Genomic DNA, 20,642 nt, shown 5'->3' with positions numbered 1-20,642 from the left:
ATCAACAACAGCCAAGCCTCCTACAACTGACCCCAACCCATTGGGTTCACAACCTCTGGTGATCATAGAAAAATAAATGCAAGATTTATTTCACAGACAAAAGCCAGGAAAAGCACTAGGGCCAGACAAGATAACTCCTTCTTGCTTAAAAATCTGCGCTGACCAATTGGCCCCCATCTTCACCCGAATCTTCAATAAATCATGAGAGACATGCTATGTTCATCCTTGCTTCAAACACTCTTACTATCATCCCAGTGCCAAAGAAGCCCTCCATCAAGGAACTGAATGACTACAGACCAGTTGCTCTAACATCTGTAGTTATGAAAACCTTTGAAAGGCTAGTGCTGTCCCACCTGAAAACCATCATGGTTCCACTGTTAGATACCATGCAGTAGGCATACCAAGCAAATAGATCAACAGATGATGCTGTTAATATGGCTCTGCACTACATCCTACAACATCTTGAATCTCCAAATACTTATGCAAGGGTCCTTTTTGCAGACTTCAGTTCAGCATTCAATACCATCATTTCAGACAATCTTCTAAGTAAATTAAACCAATTAGCGGTACACAATTGTAAGTAGATCATAAGCTTCCTAACAGACAGAAAGCAGAAGGTGAAGCTAGGCAGAGTCACATTGGATGCCTGTATAATTAGCACAGCCCTCCCCACAAGGCTTTCTCCACTTCTCTTCTCCCTATATACCAATGACTGCATCTCAAATGATCCATCTGTTAAAATACTGAAGTTTGTTGATGACACAACAGTGATTGGTCTCATTTGAGAAAATGATGAATCCGCATTCAGACAGGAGGTTGTACAAGTTGCCTTGTGATGTAACTGGAACAATTTGGAAATGGACACATTCAAAAATGCAGAAATGGTGGTAGACTTTAGAAGAAACCTTCCCATACTACTACCTCTTGCAATACTAGACAATACAGTATCAACAGTAGAGACCTTCAAATTTCTAGGTTCTATCATATCACAAGACCTAAAATGGACACCTAACATCGAAAATGTCATCAAAAAAGCACAACAAAGAATGTTCTTTCTGCACCAACTCAGAAAGCTCAAACTGCCCAAGGAGCTGCTGATACAGTTCTACAGAGGAATTATTGAGTCTGTCATCTGCATCTCTGAAACTGACTGGTTTGATCCTGTAACCCAACAGGATAGACACAGACTTCAGAGGATAATTAGGACTGCAGAAAAAACAATTACTACCCACCTGCCTTCCATTGAGGACCTGTACACTGCACAAGTCAAAAAGAGGGCTGTAAAAATATTTACAGACCCCTCACATCCCAGACATAAACTGTTTCAGCTCCTTCCTTCAAAATTATGCTATAGAGCACTGCATACCAGAACTAGACACCAGAACAGTTTTTTCCCGAAAGCAATCACTCTGCTAAACAAATAATTCCCTCAACACTGTCCAACTATTGACAAAGTCTGCACTGCTATTACTATTAATCCTCTCATCACTCCTTATTACTTATCCCCTCCACTTGTGACTGTATGACTGTAACTTTGTCACTTGTATCCTTACAACTTATATTGCCTGTTTCCTAGTATGATTTGATTGCTTATTGTACCCTGTGACTATTATTAAGTGTTGCACCTTAGGATTCTTGACTCTTGATGAATACATTGTTTCTTTTATGTACATTGAGAACATTTGCACGAAGACAAATTCTTTGTGTGTCCAATCACACTTGGCCAATAAAGAATTCTATTCTATTCTATTCTATTCTATTCTATTCTATTCTATTCTATTCTATTCTATTCTATTCTATTCTATTCTTATTTTAAAGAAATATTGGGAGAAAAAAAACCCAAAGATTTGTATCAAGTTGAAATGACGCTTAAGATTTAGATATGAAGTGCAAGTATTTCAGCATTCAGCAATAAGTTTGATCCAGTTCTTGATTCCCATTCATCTTTTATTTATTTCCTGAATCTTACATGAGTCTTCAACAAAGGATATCCATCATTTACAAATTGTTTTATGCTTTGCTTATGAAAAGCCCAATCCCTTCTTTTCTGTAGTTCTGACTGAAACTCTTAACTTGCCTTTACTATGTCATATTCCATAAGGAACTAGAGTGCAAATAACATATTTCCATTTTAAAATCTAAAAAATGTCACAAAAAGCTTTTGGCATTTACACAGCTCAGACAATCATACTTAACACCCTCTAATTCTCTCTGCAGCTAATTTCTTATGTTCACTATATATCCTCAGCAGGAAATCAGGAATAACTATTAAAGGGGAAAATGTGTTTCTGCTGCCTAGCTATTAGTGTATGCAAGGAACAAGAAAAGAGCATGTCATATGGCAATATTATAGCTTTTAAAAAATAAATATAAGCAAAAAAAAATCACAAAAAATTCACATTGAAAGAACTCAAGCCCCATTTGGAAAATACATTTAGTGCTCCATTTGAAAAGGGTAATGTATGTGGTTGTGAAGATAATTATTTCCTCTCTTATTTTTATACTTTTTATTTGCATTTTATTGCTTTTATTGTATTGAATACTTTTTGTGCATCAGTGAGATCTAAATTTTACCTTCCATCTTTTTGTATAATCTAACAATTTATGGATAAATTTATGGGGAGAATGTTCAAATTAAATGTTCAGATTAAAGATATTTCTACCTGAAGGAGTTTTATTAATACATCAATTAAAAGGATCTGTAGTAACTGTGAAAATTATACTACAACGTTTGTCTAAGGTTTGAATGCTGAAAGCACTTACTTGTGACATCATATACTTCAGCTCTGCTGTAGCATTTATTTGTCCGGACAAACAATGTTTTGTGTAGGCACTTTTGATCCCAAAGACAGGCAAAGATAGCCAATGTGCAACAAAGGCACTCCACAAGATGTGTCCTTCTCATTCTCTTATCCAATTGTTGCCTCTCCTTTAAGCCTCATAGCAAGGGCCTTTCTTTCACATTTATAATTTTGTCAGTGAAAAGAAAACAATATTATAGACTGCTGTGTAGTAGTCTTCCCTTTGATTTCTACCCTGCTGTGCACACACTGTTAAAGGGGCTGCCACCACACTGTGTACTGTTCTTCTGAAGCTGTTCCAACCAATATGGCTTCCATCTTCAGTTGATACTGATGAGCCACTCATCAGGCCTGTTGGTCCACGGGAGGTATTTGATTCCCTCCAACCTGCCATTACAGCATAAAACCATACTGGGTACAGCCTTCCCAATCTGCCACTTAGGAACAGGCTGTGTGGGGGTTTCAGGCTCCCCCAAAAGCAAATGCTTTCCCAAAGAGGGATTTGCTATGCCCACCATATTAACTATTTCATGAGGGTATCTATGATGTGCTTTTAACATTCCAAATTTGTCCATCACTCCCAAAGTTCAAGTCTGGGGTTATCTAACTACTATTGATGCTATTAAACTTATACCAAACTTCCATATTTCTGTTTTGAACTTGATAAGAAAATGTCTTTCTTTATAATGTATGAAAGTCAATGGTAAAACAGGAAAAGTGTTGGGACCACTACCCTCATAATAAAACATCAGCTTGGTCAGTCGGTAGGGTCATGTTCATGTTCTTCTCAGATTTTCAAAAGTAACTAGAAAAATAAACTTGGAATAAACTTTATAAATATCAATGGAAAGAATTAACCTTAACACACAAGTGAGAAAAGTAACTATTTTGCTGGAATTATGTCAGCAATGCAGACATAAAAAAAAGTTTTTTGCCAATAGCAAATTGTGGGAACAGTTTTTTCATGAGAAATAAATATTTATTTGCTATAGACTATTATTCATGACAAAGCGTTTTAAAACAGCACAGCCCTTGGATGTGAAAATCTAAACTGATCAATCACACACAAGTCTTTATAAAAAGCCAAGGTAGAGATGTAAAGAGAGAGCCAGAGGCTCATTTTTGTACTCTGACATTCTCCCATATTTATAAATGTGATGTGAGTATTTAGACTGATATTTTCACAATACTAGTGGGAGGAAAAAAAAAATTTTTTCTAAATAACTTCATGGAGATGCATATTCATGGTTATACAAGCCAGTCACGGGAATGCTCTGTCCCCAACACTTTTTTTTATCATACCTATCAAAAATGTAAATAATTTGCTTGCAAATTTGTCATGTTAAGATCTGGAAAATTTCTACAAATGTTCAGTGTTTAATCACAACAACTGAAATAAAAATTGGATACAGGGAAAATGCTATATTTTATTTTACCTCAGTTTTATTCTTGCATAGAGAAAACATACACATTACCCTTTTACATCACCCCTTTTACATCACCCTGTTGATTTCATAAGCTGGTGCACCAGTTTTAAAACCTACATAGTTTAAGGGTAACCTTGGGAATAATTCTGTGGCAAAAATTAGATTCAAACAACAAACAGCATATATGTATGTATGTATGTATGTATGTATGCATGTATGCATGTATGCATGTATGCATGTGTGTATGTATATGCATATGCACAGATACAGATACAGATACATATGCATATACTGGACTTTGATCTTTCACAAATCAAACCATTTGAAAAAGAAGAGAAAGCAATGACATTTGAAGCTGTCAGAGACCTAAAGACATCAAACTTGATAAATAAGATGTATTTGTACAGATTTGATTTGTCCTAAATTGTTGTTTTTATAGTAGCATAGTAGTTATTATAAGATTGAATCCAGGTTGGTCACTGGGACCAGATGCTTACTAGATTTACCAGGTAAACATCTGACCCAGCAACTGACCCAAATTCAATCTTGTAACATTATCCTGAGACACATATATTTGCCGTTATTCATAGTTACTGTGTCTGGGAAAGATTCTTCTCTGTCAGTTGCATTTCTGCTTAAATGGGGTTAGGTGAGTGGGTTTCTTCTAAATTATTGTTAGAGGGAAACACCTAAGCTTATCCAATATATTCACCCTGCAAGAAGATTATTCATGTCAGAAAGCAATTGTTATTAGAATCTAGATAGCTTATATCACAAATACTAGATTTTATCAACATTTCAGATTTAGATTCAGTTCTTAATCTTTACATAGACTTTGAGGTCAGGGAAGGAGAACAAGATGAAGAACAATATGTGTCATTCAAAAATTCTTCAGAAAAGATAGGATAAAGACCTAATAAATAAAACAATCAGTAAATCTGCATTATACACAGAGCAGCACCATGCAAAATAGTTTTCTTAAGCTCTGAAACTTCCAAGACTATTAAGATAGCAGCCTTCAGACATCAGGAGTAGATAGATAGTTGTTATTGGTAGATAAAGGATGTTGCGTGTAATGTAATATTTGAACAATGCTTGAACAATTGGAGAACATCTACAGAACATGTGGATGAAAGATTTAAATTGTACATTGAACTTAAAGGAATATTTTTATAAAATGATCTAGTGATGGTATTTAACACCTAACAAATTATTAAAGATGTATAAAGAGGCTTCAAATATATGTTTGAAATATAAATGCAAAGAAGGAACTTTTTATAATCTTTTGTGGACTTATGATAAAGCAAGAAATATTGGGATAAGGTTCATATTTTAAAACAAAATGAATATAAAAATCAAACCAGAAAGAAATTGGAAAAAATGGCAGCTTATATGGTATATATTACATATGTTGATAGCTGTGAGAATACTCTATGCACAAAATGAAAAGATACACTAATTCCACAATGAAAGAATGGCTGGGGGGATGATAGAATTAGCAGAGATGGCCAAATTAATTGCTTTAACCAAAGAAACGAACACATCCAACGTTATTTCTATTTTGAATTTTGTTCTCAAGATAGAAAAAAAATGAAATGCAAATTTGTTGCTGTAGAAATGGATAGTATATTGTATAAGTATGCAAAAGTAAAAAGTTGAGACTATAATGTTATTGTTTTTATTCTACTGCACTAAAGAGTCAGACGTTAATGCTTTTTCTTTCCCTTTTATCCTAGTTTTCTCTCCCCTTTTTCCCCATCCCCATTTTCCCACTATTGTCTTTTTCATTTGTATTTTATACTTTGAGGAATTTAATTTAATGTTGTGTTAATATATATACACTGAAGATGATTGCTACACTGTCTTAGACATATAAAATGTTATTAAAAGTCACATAGTGACAAGACCATAATAAATGTCCTTGAGTCACCATGGACTGCATACTTCAGCATTAGAACAAGTTTTATCATTCTAGAAAGCAATTTATTCCTTGGTTCCTATTTTTCACATTGTTTTATTTAAAGAAAAGTAATTAGCTGCTGCAAATTAATAATTGTCTCAGGATACTTCATTAGTGAATGGTTATTCTTATCTCTGCTGGTTTTCTTCACCCATGATCTGTATATGTCAATTTTTAAATTAACGCTCTTTGTTTTATTATAAAAATAGCTGTAACAAACAAGTCTCACAATTGTTTGGAAAGCAGGCCATTATTGTCATTCAAAGAAATATGCAATTTGCATTGAGGGCATTACAGATATGAAATCCTTATAGCTCAGAATAGAGTAACTGTAACTCAAGAGATTAATGGCAGACTCCTGCAGCTACTGAGAGACAATGTTTAGCAGAAAATTCTAAAATATTAGCTTTGGGTATTTTTACAATTAATTCAGTGAATAACAGAGATAAGCTAAAAGTACATATTTAAAGGGCACACAATATTTGTTGTCACAGAGACCAAGATTTTTGTCTCTAAAAGTATCTTCATTATGAATATGACATGATATATTTTAGACATTGAAATATAAGCCACCTTCTAGTATACCTAATTGCCAAACTAAATAGATTTTCAAGTCCCTCCACTCAAAAATTTACACAAGAAAACTATCTACATTTATGTATGAAATATCTAAAAAACAATGGTAATACAAATGGTTAAAAGGTAAGTGGTAAATTATAGCACACTATAAATTTAATACAATTTGAATAAATTGGAGATTATATATATATATATATATATATATATATATATATATATATATATATATATATATATATATATGTTATTCTCATATTTGTATGGGATCTTTGGTTGTTCGGGTTTTCTCCGCGTAAGATTCAAGTATCTAGGCAACGTTTCATGAAGTCTCATTCATCATCTTCAGGCTTCTGTCTCCGGCTCTGTGCTTCTCAGAGTGATGTGAGATTGCAGCTGCTTCTTCCTTTTAACTGCTAGTGGGGGTGGGACTTGATTGGGTGGGGGCTTGGCTGTGTTCTGATTGGGTGGGGGGGTGTTCTCATTGGTAGGGGGTTTGGCTGTGTTCTGATTGGTTGGGGGGTTGGCCGTGTTCTGATTGGTTGGAGGCGTGTTCTGTTCAGGTGGGGGCTTGGTTGTGCTCAGGTTAGTCTTAGTTGCTGGGGGATTTGAGTTGGTGAGCTTTGATCTTGATGTTTGGCTTCGAGTTCGTGGTCGTGCTGCATCTTCATAGTGGGTGTCGGTTTGCTTCACGTATGGCTCGGAGGGGTTTGAAGTGGGTAGTGATGCAGCTGCAGTGCAGCTTCTGGTCCATGGTCGTGTCTCATCTTCTGAGTGGGTGTGAGTCTGTTTTCTACATGGAAGTGTGGTGGTGGCATCTTGTGTGGCTCTCATGGGTGTGGGTCTGGTGTCCTTCTTCATGTTAGGTACTCGTCTGTTCATGAGGGTGGGTTTCCAAATGGCTGGAAGGCGGGAGGTGTCATCTCGTTTGTTCATGCTGTGCGGGCGTTTTTCTATCTCTATGGCTTCTCTGATTATTCTGCTGTTTTAAAATCAATTTCATGTCCTGTGGCTTTGAGGTGTTGGACCAGGGAAGAGGTCATTTCTTCTTTTTTGATTGAGTTCTTATGTTCTTCAATGCGTGCACTTATTCTTCTGTTAGTTTGTCCAATGTATGTGGTAGGGCAGGCAGTGCAGGGGATTTCATATACTCCTTGGTTTTCTAATTCGATTTTGTCTTTGGGGTTCATCGAGATCATAAAGAAACAAAACTTACAACCTAGCGACCTACTAGTAAGCTTCGATGTCATATCCCTCTTCACCCAAGTGCCAATAAAAGAAGCCTTGACAGCCATCCAAAACAAATACAACCCCCCCCAAGCACATCCTAGATCTGACCAACCACTGCCTATCCAATACATACTTCACCTACAATGGACAAAAATACAAACAAATAGAAGGAGCACCCATGGGATCACCCCTCTCACCTGTCATCGCAAACCTCTACATGGAACACTTTGAAACACAAGCTCTAGAAAAATACAACCACAAACCCAAACTCTGGCTCAGATACGTAGATGACACCTTCATAATCTGGCCACACGGGAAAGAAAAACTGAACAACTTCCTCACACAACTCAACAGCCTACACCCCAAAATACAATTCACCATGGAAACAGAAGCCAACAATCAACTTCCCTTCCTAGATGTCTTGGTATACAAAAGATCCAATGGCTCCCTAGGACACACCATCTACCAGAAGAAAACACATACAAACCGCTATCTACATGCACTCTCACACCACCACCCAGCACAGATCAATTCCGTAGCCAAGACACTCATCTCCAGAAGAAAATGCTTAGCCGATGAACAACACCAAAAAACCGAACTACACACTCTCACCAACGTACTTACAGCCAATGGATTCCAAAGAAAGAAGATTACCCACCTAATCCAAAAAGAAACCCCAACCAAAATCCAAGACAGAGAACAAGAAAACGGCAAAGCCCTCCTCCCATATATAAAAGGCACTACAGACAAAATCAGCAAGATCCTCCAAAAACACAACATCAAAACAGCATTCTGCACAAACAGAAAAATATCCACAAAATCGAATTAGAAAACCAAGGAGTATACGAAATCCCCTGCACTGCCTGCCCTACCACATACATTGGACAAACTAACAGAAGAATAAGTGCACGCATTGAAGAACATAAGAACTCAATCAAAAAAGAAGAAATGACCTCTTCCCTGGTCCAACACCTCAAAGCCACAGGACATGAAATTGATTTTAAAAATACCAGAACTATCGCCAAAACCGAACACTTCAACAGCAGAATAATCAGAGAAGCCATAGAGATAGAAAAACGCCCGCACAGCATGAACAAACGAGATGACACCTCCCGCCTTCCAGCCATTTGGAAACCCGCCCTCATGAACAGACGAGTACCTAACATGAAGAAGGACACCAGACCCACACCCATGAGAGCCACACAAGATGCCACCACCACACTTCCATGTAGAAAACAGACTCACACCCACTCAGAAGATGAGACATGACCATGGACCAGAAGCTGTACTGCAGCTGCATCACTACCCACTTCAAACCACTCCGAGCCGTACGTGAAGCAAACCGACACCCACTATGAAGATGCAGCACGACCACGAACTCGAAGCCAAACATCAAGATCAAAGCTCACCAACTCAAATCCCCAGCAACTAAGACTAACCTGAGCACAACCAAGCCCCCACCTGAACAGAACACGCCTCCAACCAATCAGAACACGGCCAACCCCCAACCAATCAGAACACAGCCAAACCCCCTACCAATGAGAACACACCCCACCCAATCAGAACACAGCCAAGCCCCCACCCAATCAAGTCCCACCCCCACTAGCAGTTAAAAGGAAGAAGCAGCTGCAATCTCACATCACTCTGAGAAGCACAGAGCCGGAGACAGAAGCCTGAAGATGATGAATGAGACTTCATCGAAACGTTGCCTAGATACTTCGAATCTTACGCGGGAGAAAACCTGAACAACCAAAGATACATATACATATACATATACATATACATATACATATACATATACATATACATATACATATACATATACATATACATATACATATACATATACATATATATATATATATATATATATATATATATATATATATATATATATATATATATATATTTTCAAGGGTATTTATATGTATGGTATTTAGGTTTCTTCAGGTATTTTCCCATGTCTTAATATTTGTGCTTTTATTATAGCAACATTTCGGCAGAATCTCATCTGCCATCCTCAGGCTTGTGTATTGGGTTCTTTTTAATCGTGTGTGTCAGGCTTGGCAGTCATTTTTGTTTGAATTTGGTGCTGACTTTCTGCTTTATTTGAATGGTTTTTTCCTCATCCTGATTGGCTGGGAGTCTAGGTCTGTTTTTGTTGGTCTTCGAGTTGCTATGTTCTTGGTTAGTTGGCAACATTGTGTTTTGTGCATTGGGGTTTCTTAGTGCAGCTTGGTTTCTCTTGAATGGCTGATAATTATTTATTAGGAAGCTAGGTATTATTTGGCTGGGGCATGTTTGGGCTGGAGGTATTGAGGTGGTCTGTTTCTGTCCAGGTGCTTGCCTGGATTGTGGTGTAAATATTTTTTTTGCTTGTGAGTGCAGGCTTCCAGATGATTGATAGTCAGGAGTCATCTCTTGGAGTCATCTCTTCTATTCATACTATTAGGTCTTTATCAATTTCTATGGCTTCTCTGATGATTCTGTAGCTGGGGTTTTCTATAGTAGCTAGGGTTTTGGTGCCATTGAAGTTGATGCTATGACCTGTGGCTTTCATATGTTGGACTAGTGAGGAAGTGTGTTCCAGCTTTTTTATTGCATTCTTGTGTTCTTCAAGGCAGGTACTTATCCTTCTGTTAGTTTGTCCTATGTATGTGGCCGGGCATGATGCACAGGGGACTTCGTATATGCCTTGGTTTTCTAGGTCAATTTTATCTTTGGGGTTTCTTAGGATGGCTGCTATTTTTTCTGTCTGTTTTGAAGGCAGTCTTTATGTGATACCTGCATATTATCTTGCTGATTTTGTCTGTTGTTTCTCTTATGTAGAGCAGGACAGCTGTTCCGTAGGTTTGTTCATCTTCTGGGTCTCTATTGTGTTTCAGTGTGTTTTTGTGGATCAGGTCCGTGATTTTGTTTTTGTGGAAGCCGTTAGCTATCAGTATTTTGGTCAGGGTGCATAGTTCAGTCTTTATGTGTGCCTTGTCTGCCAAGCATTTGGTTCTGGTAGTTAGTGTTTTGGCTACAGAGTATCTTACCCCAATGCACAAAACACAATGTTGCCAACCAATCCAGAAGACCGCAACTCAAAGACCAATAAAAACAGACCTAGACTCCCAGCCAATCAGGATAAGGAAAAAACCATTCAAATAAAGCAGAAAGCCAGCACCAAATTCAAACAAAAAATGGCTGCCAAGCCTGATACACACAATTAAAAAGAATCCAAATGCAAGCTTGAGTATATTTGTTTTCTTAAGTTTTCGCAGGTACTTACATGTATGGTATTCAGCTTTGTTTGGGTATTTTCCCACATCATTATAGTTGTGCTTTTAAAGTTGTAGCAATGTTTTGGCAGAATCTCATCTGCCATCATCAGGCTTCTGTATTGTGTTCATCTGTAAAGTCAGACTTTTACAGCCATTTCAGTTTTAAATTTGGGGCTAGCCTACTGCTGTGCCAGAATAGTTTTTTCTTCATCCTGATTGGCTGGGAGTCTTGTTCTGTGTTTATTGGTCTTGGAATTTGCTGTGTTCTGCTTGATTGGTGTTTCTAATAGCTTCTGTCTGTTTTGTGGCTTTTTTTGTCTTGATTGGCTGGCAACATTGTGTTCCTGTATTGGAGACTTTTAGTGCAGCTTGGCTCCAAGTAAATGGATGGATATCATTAGTTAGGAAGCTAGGTTTCATTTGGGTGCCTGGTTGGGGTGTGTTTGAGCTGGAGGTATCAGGGGGGATCTGTTTGTGCCCAGGTGTTTGCCTGGCTTGTGGTGTGGAGATTTCTTTGTTTGTGCGGTGCAGGCTTCCAAATAATTGACAGTCTGGTGGAATCATCTCTTCTATTCATGCTTTCAGGTCTTTTTTCAATCTCTATGGCTTCTCTGATAATTCTGTGGCTGTGGTTTTCTATAGCGGCTAGGGTTTTGGTGCTATTGAAGTCGATGCTATGACCTGTTGCTTTCATGTGTTGGACCAGTGAGGAAGTGTGTTCCAGCTTCTTTACTGCATTTTTGTGTTCATCCAGGCGGGTACTTATTCTTTTATTGGTCTGTCCAATGTATGTGGCAGGGCATGATGCACAGGGGACTTCATATATGCCTTGGTTTTCTAGGTCAATTTTATCTTGGGGTTTCTTAGGATGGCTGCTATTTTGCTGTCTGTTTTGAAGGCAGTCTTGATGTGATGCTTGTGTAGTATCTTACTGATTTTGTCTGTAGTACCTCTTATGTAGGGCAGGACAGCTGTTCCATAGGTCTGTTCATCTTCTAGGTCTCCATTATGTCTCAGTGTATTTTTGTGGATCAAGGCAGTGTTTTTGCTTTTGTGGAAGCCGTTAGCTGTCAGTACTTAAGTCAGGGTGTATAGTTCATACTTAAGTCAGGGTGTATAGTCTTTATGTGTGTCTTGTCTGCCAAGTGTTTGGTTCTGGCGATTAGTGTTTTGACCACGGAATTTATCTGTGCTGGTTGGTGGTGGGATTGGGCGTTGAGGTAGCGGTTGGTGTGTGTTTTATTCTGGTGTGTCCTAGTGTGCTATCTGTTTTTTTGTAGATTAGTACATCTAGGAATGGTAGTTGTTTGTTTGTTTCCGTTTCCATGGTGAATTTGATTTTGGGGTGTGTGCTGTTTAGGTGTGTTAGGAAATTGTTTAGGTTTTTTTTTCCATGGGGCCAAACAATCATTTTGGCTTGGGTACAGAGTATTGCTCAAAAAGCAGCAAACGTTTCCCAGGTATTCCTTAAAGGATTTTCAATACATTTAGACCATGCACTAAAATTCAGTGACTAAATAAAGATGTGAAACTCTGAATATAGCCCCAAGACCAGAAAAGTACAGTAATGCATTTCAGAAAAACCTCTTTGTATGTAACAGTTACCTGGAGAAGTTGTAGAAAAGCTAAATAGGCAGAGACATAGAGTGCATAATTCTGTATCTACAGTATAAGTATCATTTGTTTGCTTCTGTTTCCAAAGTTAACTGGAAAATGTCTATCCTTTTTAGCAGAGTCATCAATGGTCAGTTTTCTGGTATTTAGTTCTTCTAAGACAAGGCTTAGTGTTTAACATGTTGTTACCAAAATTTATTTGGAATGAAATTATGTCACCAGCAAAATTCTAACAAGTATTCCTTTCTTTTGAATGGGACAGACTGCATATTCAGGTATGTAGATAATTTTAATGCTATCCAGTCTAGGAGCAGAAATGAGGAATCACACTTAGTAATACACCTGTAAACCATCTGCTGTTAGCCATCATTGATGTTAACACCTTAATCACACCTCCTCCATGTAATTCTCATCCTTTACTATTTTCTATACTATGGAGAGGAACAATCAGCTAGTAGGCTTTCCATATAAATGAAATGTTTGGACCATCAGAATTGTGCAATATGTCCATGCTCCAACATTCATTTCATCTATTGGAGTAGATTGTGGCATAGATACAGTGAAAGAGTAGATTCACTCACAAATGAGGAAAAAAATCATGTATTTGAATACATAAAAGAGGTGCATCTGGATAAGCTGCCTTTTAGGGAAAGATTGCCTCCCATTTAAGCTATAGTGTATATATTGGCAAAGTTAAATTTCAAAGGGTAAAGTGCTACATATTGCATGTAAGTTCATGACTACATTGGTGAAAGTAATATTGTGAAATGATTTTTTAAAGCATTTTCTACTCTCCATAATATAAACATCTGGGAGTGGTATATTTGCCTGTCAAAACCAATGCTTGGTACTGTGATATTATTTGAGGCAAGTTAACTGAAATAGTAGTTGTTTAACTTTCTTCTCCACCTTTGCTCACATCACTGGAACTGACATTTAAACATGTGCTTATGATGAGATCAGCCTATGATGAGATCAGGAAAAAATATAGCTTATATCAAATCCTGCTGTCAAAAATGGCTGGAAGATATGCAGACCCATTACAAGAACTCAAAGTCCACATTAGTTCACTCCTTTTCACAAAAATCAACTAAAGGATCATAAACTAGTAAGCAACCTTTCCAGGGCTGCAAAATAATTCTATAGGCTGGATATTCAGTCAAGAAAACAAAACAATGAAACTGAAAGAAGTCAACACCATTAAAAAAGTGAATGGACATATTAAGGCAGGATATTTTGTAAATTTAAATAGGTTAGCTCTTGATATACAGGCAGCAGATTTCGTGTTATATTTGCATGCAGAATTTCAACATTAAGAAAAATTGACATTCTTCTTGGAAAACCTAAATTTGAGCCGTGTAAGTTAAAAGCATCACCTAGCCTAAAACAAGAAGCTGCTGTTATTTGTTAGATTGAAAAGCAGACTATTTCACGTCCAGTTCATTTATATACATATCCTATAAAGATTTTCTTTACATTAGCGATTAACTGTATATATTAGGCAAGCTGTCTCTCAAATTACTGCGCAGTATAAAGATCTACATATGTGCTCTAGCAGTAGATAGATAGTGAAGGAAAGGAGAATAAGTGCTGCTAGACTCTCTCATCAATATATATAATAAAGTTATTATGTCCTATCAATAAAAATATTGATTTTCCTGAAACCACTTGGGCTACTATATTCACATGAACTAAAATAAATTGTATTGACTAGTGAACTCTCTAATGTCTCAAAGCTACCAATCATATTTCCTATTTCATCGTAAAAATCAAACATGGATTAAAGAATATTTTGACTGCATCATGTGAACATCATTCACTCTGGTATATATAGACATTTCTCTTTGAAGAAAACCAAAGAACAGGATCAAAGACAACTGGACCAGGTACCAAAGCTCTCAATATCTTACAAGCAAATTAAAAAGAATCACATATAAAACAGACCTGAAAGCAAAGCATATGTAGGCATTTGCATAGGTTGCTAAATTGTATGGCCTCCCACCAGGGGTGGGATTCAAATTTTTTAACAACCAGTTCTGTGGGAATGGCTTAGTTGGTGGGCATGGCTTGGTGGTCATGTTATTGGCTGGGCATGGCCAACTCAGTATCACTCACATCAAGGCATGCATCTCCTCGCCTGGCCTCTCATGACTGTGAGGATGCTGCAACAGTCGTAAGTGTGAAAAATGGTCGTAAGTCACTTTTTTCAGTGTCATTGTAACTTTGAATGGTCACTCCACACAGGCAAAGTACCAGCACGGGAGAGGAAAAAACTCCAGAGAAGTCCATTCCTGCCAAGAGTGTAATAAGGGTTAACAGAAAGGTAGTTTCTGTAAGCAACACCAGAATGTTTCCTTCTTGCCTTCCTTACAGGATTAGGCCAGTAATTTCTTCTAACAACTGGTTCTCCGAACTGCTTAGAATGTTAACAACCGGTTCTAGGGAATAGGTGCGAACTGGTAGAATCTCACCCCTGCCTCCCACATGCCAGATAGAAAGTAGGTTCAGCACTATTTTTTTTAACTGAGTATCACTCCAGCCTCTTATTGGCAGCAGTGGAAACTTTCTGCTAAAATTTCAAGCTGCCTGGTCCAGCCTTGGTGGCACAGTGGTTAGAGTGCAATACTGCAGGCTACCTCTGCTGACAGCCGCCTGCCTGCAATTTGGCAGATCGAATCTCACCAGCCTCAAGGTTGATTCAGCCTTCCATCCTTCTGAGGTGGGTAAAATGAGGACCCAGATTGTTGGGGGCAATATGCTGACTCTGTAAACCACTTAGAGAGGCTGTAAAGCACCATAAAGTGATATATAAGTCTAAGTGCTAGTATTATTGTTACCTTTCTGGATTTATTTTTCAGCAAGCACACAGAGTGAAGAAAAAAATTCAGTTCCCTACACAATATTTTAAAATTAAAAGGTTTGCTCTACTTATCCCCAGCTCCACTCCACAGTATACTAATAATACAAAAGGAAAGAGCATCAAAATATAGTCATAAAGTATACAACAAGCACAATGTGTAATTTGTGTTGCATTACAATGATGTATGCAGGTGAGAAAAATAATATGTTAGCCACAATGCCCTTTTTATTTTTTAAAACAACTGTCATGAAATGTCAGGCTGCTCACTAAAATTTCTGAAGGAACTTTTTTAAGGATGATGCCCAGATTAATATAGAAGATATCTTTAGGATTTGATGGTATTTCACCCTGTCAGTTGTGATATCACACATATTACCTGTAATTCAGTTTTATAAGCTAGTGTGTATCTCAAGGAACAATTCATCAGGGGCATTCTACTTATGATTAAAGCTTATATTCTGGTAGAGTGTGCTCTTTAATTTCTGGGAGTGGTGTTATAATTCATCAGTAGAATTGTGAAGAGCTATCAAGGGTTGCACCCAGGATATTGCAATAATTCTTTCTCTTTAGAAATCAAACTGTCTTCAAGAGCTCTTATGGAAAGTCAAGGACTCAGCTGCAATGTATAAGTGTTTTTTTACTGCATATTTATTTATTTATCAAATTTATATAACCTTCTTTCTCACAAGAAGTGACTGTGGCAGAGTACAACAATCAGTAAAAAAGAACAGATATATGAAAACAGAGATATAAAAATAGAAAAATTAGCATTAAAATAGAGATGTTTAGAAATATATACAAAGCCCAAGAGAGAGAGATAATGAATACATCCACCTCAATAGTGGAGCCACTAAATCAACTCACAGGTATAATGGCATAACCAGATCCTGAGGGACTTCCTAAATAGCTACAGGGATGGAGTTAGCTAAACTTTGGGAGGAAATGAGGTTCCATAAAATGCATGCCACAGCAAAGAAGTCCTGCTGCTTAGGACCCGCCAAATGTGAGTTGATGGCAGATAGTACCACGAGTTTCCTCTGGCCAATGGTGATGTCACTAGCTAATCCTTTCAGCCCAAAATTGCCTTAAACAGTACTTCCAACACCAATGGGATGGGCTAATCAGTTTAAATGAAAAAATAGCTGCATGCAGGAATTGAACAAAAACATATTATAAACCAGGTTAAACTAGAAAGCACTCGCAAATGCAGTCCCAAACCTTCTTTACCCCATATTCACATATCCTCAGCTGTTTTAGAGTACCCAAAAATTTGAAAAGATTTTATAAAGTTTATTCATTTAAAACTACCCACAAAGCTATTGTTTTTCCCCACAAAATCGTATTTCTTACACATCTCAGAAGATATGAAGAAATTATACATGCCTTTAACTCATATATTGATATATGTTCACAGCTATTTGAAAATCAGAATGTTAAACTTATTATTAGTCAGACAGGAAAGTACAACCAGCATCTATTCACTTATATCTAAATTTTATCCGATAAAAGTAAATGTATAATCATCATAATTAAATGAACCCACTAGAGAAAAATCAAATGGTGTAAAACTTAAATAAAAATGCTATGAGAGGTTTAATGGATTTGGAACAAGCAGGAGTCTGTTTCTTTTTAATAAAGCAAAACAAAAAGAAAGAAATACAGGTAGTTCAGAGAGAGGAATAGCTCCCTCCTACTAATCAGCACTTAACAGTCATAAATTAAATTATTGCTATGCCAAGAATGACAATAGGAACAATTTTAACCTCACTTGAAACATAAATTATGATTGTCTTTAATGTCTAGCTACTATATGCTCTATGACATTGGTTCAGCCTACTCATTAAAAAGAAAAAGAACTTGATGATAAGATTGTAAAAAAAATAACCCCATCAAATGTAAAGACAAAAATAAAGCTAAAGACTTTAGCTTTGACGTGAAAATTCACATAGAAAAACCTATTTCACTAATTTTCCTTCCAGTCTTCCTATCTTCCTCTGTTCAGATAAATCCTTGTGCAAATATAGTTCATTAGTGAAACCTACTTGGATTAAAAACGTTTGAAAGGTCAAAAGTCCTGATAATGAAATACAGGTACAATTATCCTCATTGAATGACCAGTTGTTCAGTGACCATTCAAAGTTACAGTGGCACTGACTAAAATGGACTTATGATTGGTCCTTGTAGTTATGGCCATCAAAGTGTCCCTGCATTTTCATGATCACAATTCAGGCACTTGGTAACTAGCTGGCAATTATAATGTTGCAGTGTCCCATAGTCACATGATTGCCATTTGCAACTTTCACTGCCAGCAAAGTCATAAGCAAAGTCAATGGGGAAGCTGTCAGGAGGCTTCAAATAGCAGGATGCAGGATACTGAGATTATGTGGAATTCACCCAACAACAGCACCTGGGACTGCTACTACTGCTACTGTAAGTTAGCAGTCAGTGATGTTGCACTTTATGATCATATTACTTAGCACTGGAATTCCCATTTCAAATTACTATCATTAAGCTGTATATGCTTTTCTCAGGGAAAGGCTGCTGGGGCTTTGCAGGGGTTCGGGAGAGCCCCTAGCTAAGATTCTGTGCAGTTCAGAGAACCTCCAAATTTCACTCCTGGCTAGCCCTGCCCACCCCACCTCTCCCCTCCCAGGAGTCCCCACATGGGCCGTTTTGGATGCAGGTAAGTACAGGGTGCATGTGGAGGCTCAGGGAGGATGAAGTTCAGGAAATCCAGAAATGGGCCTGTGTCATGCCCCTGGTGGAGAGATTTCGGAGCCTGGGGAGAGCATAAATAGCCCCTGCCATGATGCAGGAGGCTGATTAGGCCACACCCACCATGGTCACACTTACCCAACAACTGAGCAGAGAACCCATTGCTAAAGTTTTGAAGCCAACCCCTGGCTTTTGTTATTGGCTTGTAATTGTTTTCAGTCAAATGGACAAAGGTAAGGAAAACAGGGAATTGGGAAATTAAAGAAATGGTTGGGGATTACTCTTATAAGTATAATCCATGTCCTGTGCAATTTTCTAGATATCTAGACATTAATAATATCACAGGAAAAGCAATGTTTGAAACAATAACCCAACAGGGCACTGGTTATATACCAATCACATTTTAAACTTGTCCATACTTGATGTTATCCAATGTAAATGCTGAGATATTTATAGACTTCATCTTGATGGTTTAGCCATTCAACATTTAATTCCATTTTTTTTGTGTGTGATTTTAGTCCAATTTATTATTACTAAAGCACATTTCTCTGTCAAATCCCAAAAATTCTTACAGCATTTGTCAATTACTAGATTTCATAATTTTCTATAAACTTTCAGATCACCAAATAAATCAAATACGTTCGTATAAATTCTTTTCCAATATTCAAACATTTGCTTTAAGCAGCACTGCTTGTTGATTCCAATTTATAATAGTAGACCATAATGGTGTGATTTTTAAACACAGTATATGTTTGTCTTGTCTATGGTTGCTGTTCTTTCAGTAATAATACTGGGATAAACCCTGGTTACTGAGCCAAAGTTCCTGTTGCTCACTTATCAACAGATGCCCAGGAACTCTAACATCTGGCATGGTCCTTGTTGACTCAGCTGACAACTAATAACTGGTATGAGATTCTTTTTCTGTATTCTTGCCATATTAAATGTTTTGGTGGATACACTTCATCTCATTGGAAGAGCGAGCTGTTTAGCATTGGTAACCCTTCTAATAGAATGACTACCACCAACATAGCTCTCAACCTCATCAGAATATCACAGGCTCCTTCCCCATGACAAGCAGGTATCCACAGTCAGCCAGATGTTCAGGGTGCATTTGGCAGTTTTATTAAGCCATTAAGTCCTTCCCAAAGAGCTGGGATAAGGAAATGTTGTTTGATGGTATTAAAGATGTCATCACAGAATATAAGCTGCCTTTTGCACTTGACTGATGGTGATTTTTCAAAGATTAAAACTTTGTTCTATGTTAGTTGATTTACAATCTACAATTGTTAAAAAAATATTCTTGAAATATTGTATTGTAATTCTAGTTTAAATCAACTAGAATTACAATACAATATATGCAACAGTGGGTTGTTATAACCAGATTCAAAAATCAACACAACCATAGTAACAGCTCTTGCTATTTTTTTGCAACCAAATGGTCATCCAGAGCTCTGCAGATTATTTTGATTTCTCTGCATATCCGCATCTGGGATATTTAGTAATTCAGGAGTGAAAAAACCAACTATCAACTGGCAAAGATAACATGGGCAAATATCTATAACACAGAAAACAGTTCACTGATCAGAATGGCATATAGTATATGCTCACAATCAGGGATTTCATTATGTGGTCATCGATCCACTATTTAAAAATCTAATCTTTGAAAAAATAGAATTCTATTTGCTTGGTTACAGGACTGAAATGCAATGATAATAGCTTTAAGATCAAAGTCAACAAATGTTTCTCTCATCTTCTTTGAGCTCCTGATCCTTTGCTTTTCCTCATATCTGTGAGTCTTGGACACAATATATCTGGGATGCCACTCTGAATCTGCCAATTTTTGTTTCAAGACAAAGCACAACATGCTGATTATCCAACACAACATGCTCGATTTATATAGAGGGTATCTTTCCACCTCAAGAGAATTATACCATTCACAGCTGAGGAAAGACAAAAGATATTGATTAATATATATGGTAATATGAGTCCTGATATGCCTTTTATTTGTGTTAATCACTTTGAAATATGGAAATCACCACAATTCTCAAGAATGATTATATCATAGACACAGAAGATGCTTTACCGGTATCTAGCCCAGGGATTTCAAGCTTGGTCGTCATGGCATAATCACATGATGTTTCATGACTTTTTTCCCTTCACAAAACTGGGCATGGGTGTGGCCAGCACATGATG

Source organism: Pseudonaja textilis, chromosome 2 (genome assembly GCF_049901715.1).
Source record: "Pseudonaja textilis isolate UNSWEBS1 chromosome 2, rPseTex1.2, whole genome shotgun sequence".
NCBI lineage: Eukaryota > Metazoa > Chordata > Lepidosauria > Squamata > Elapidae > Pseudonaja > Pseudonaja textilis.
The sequence above is the reverse complement of the archived record's forward strand: the minus strand, read 5'-3'. Positions refer to the sequence as shown.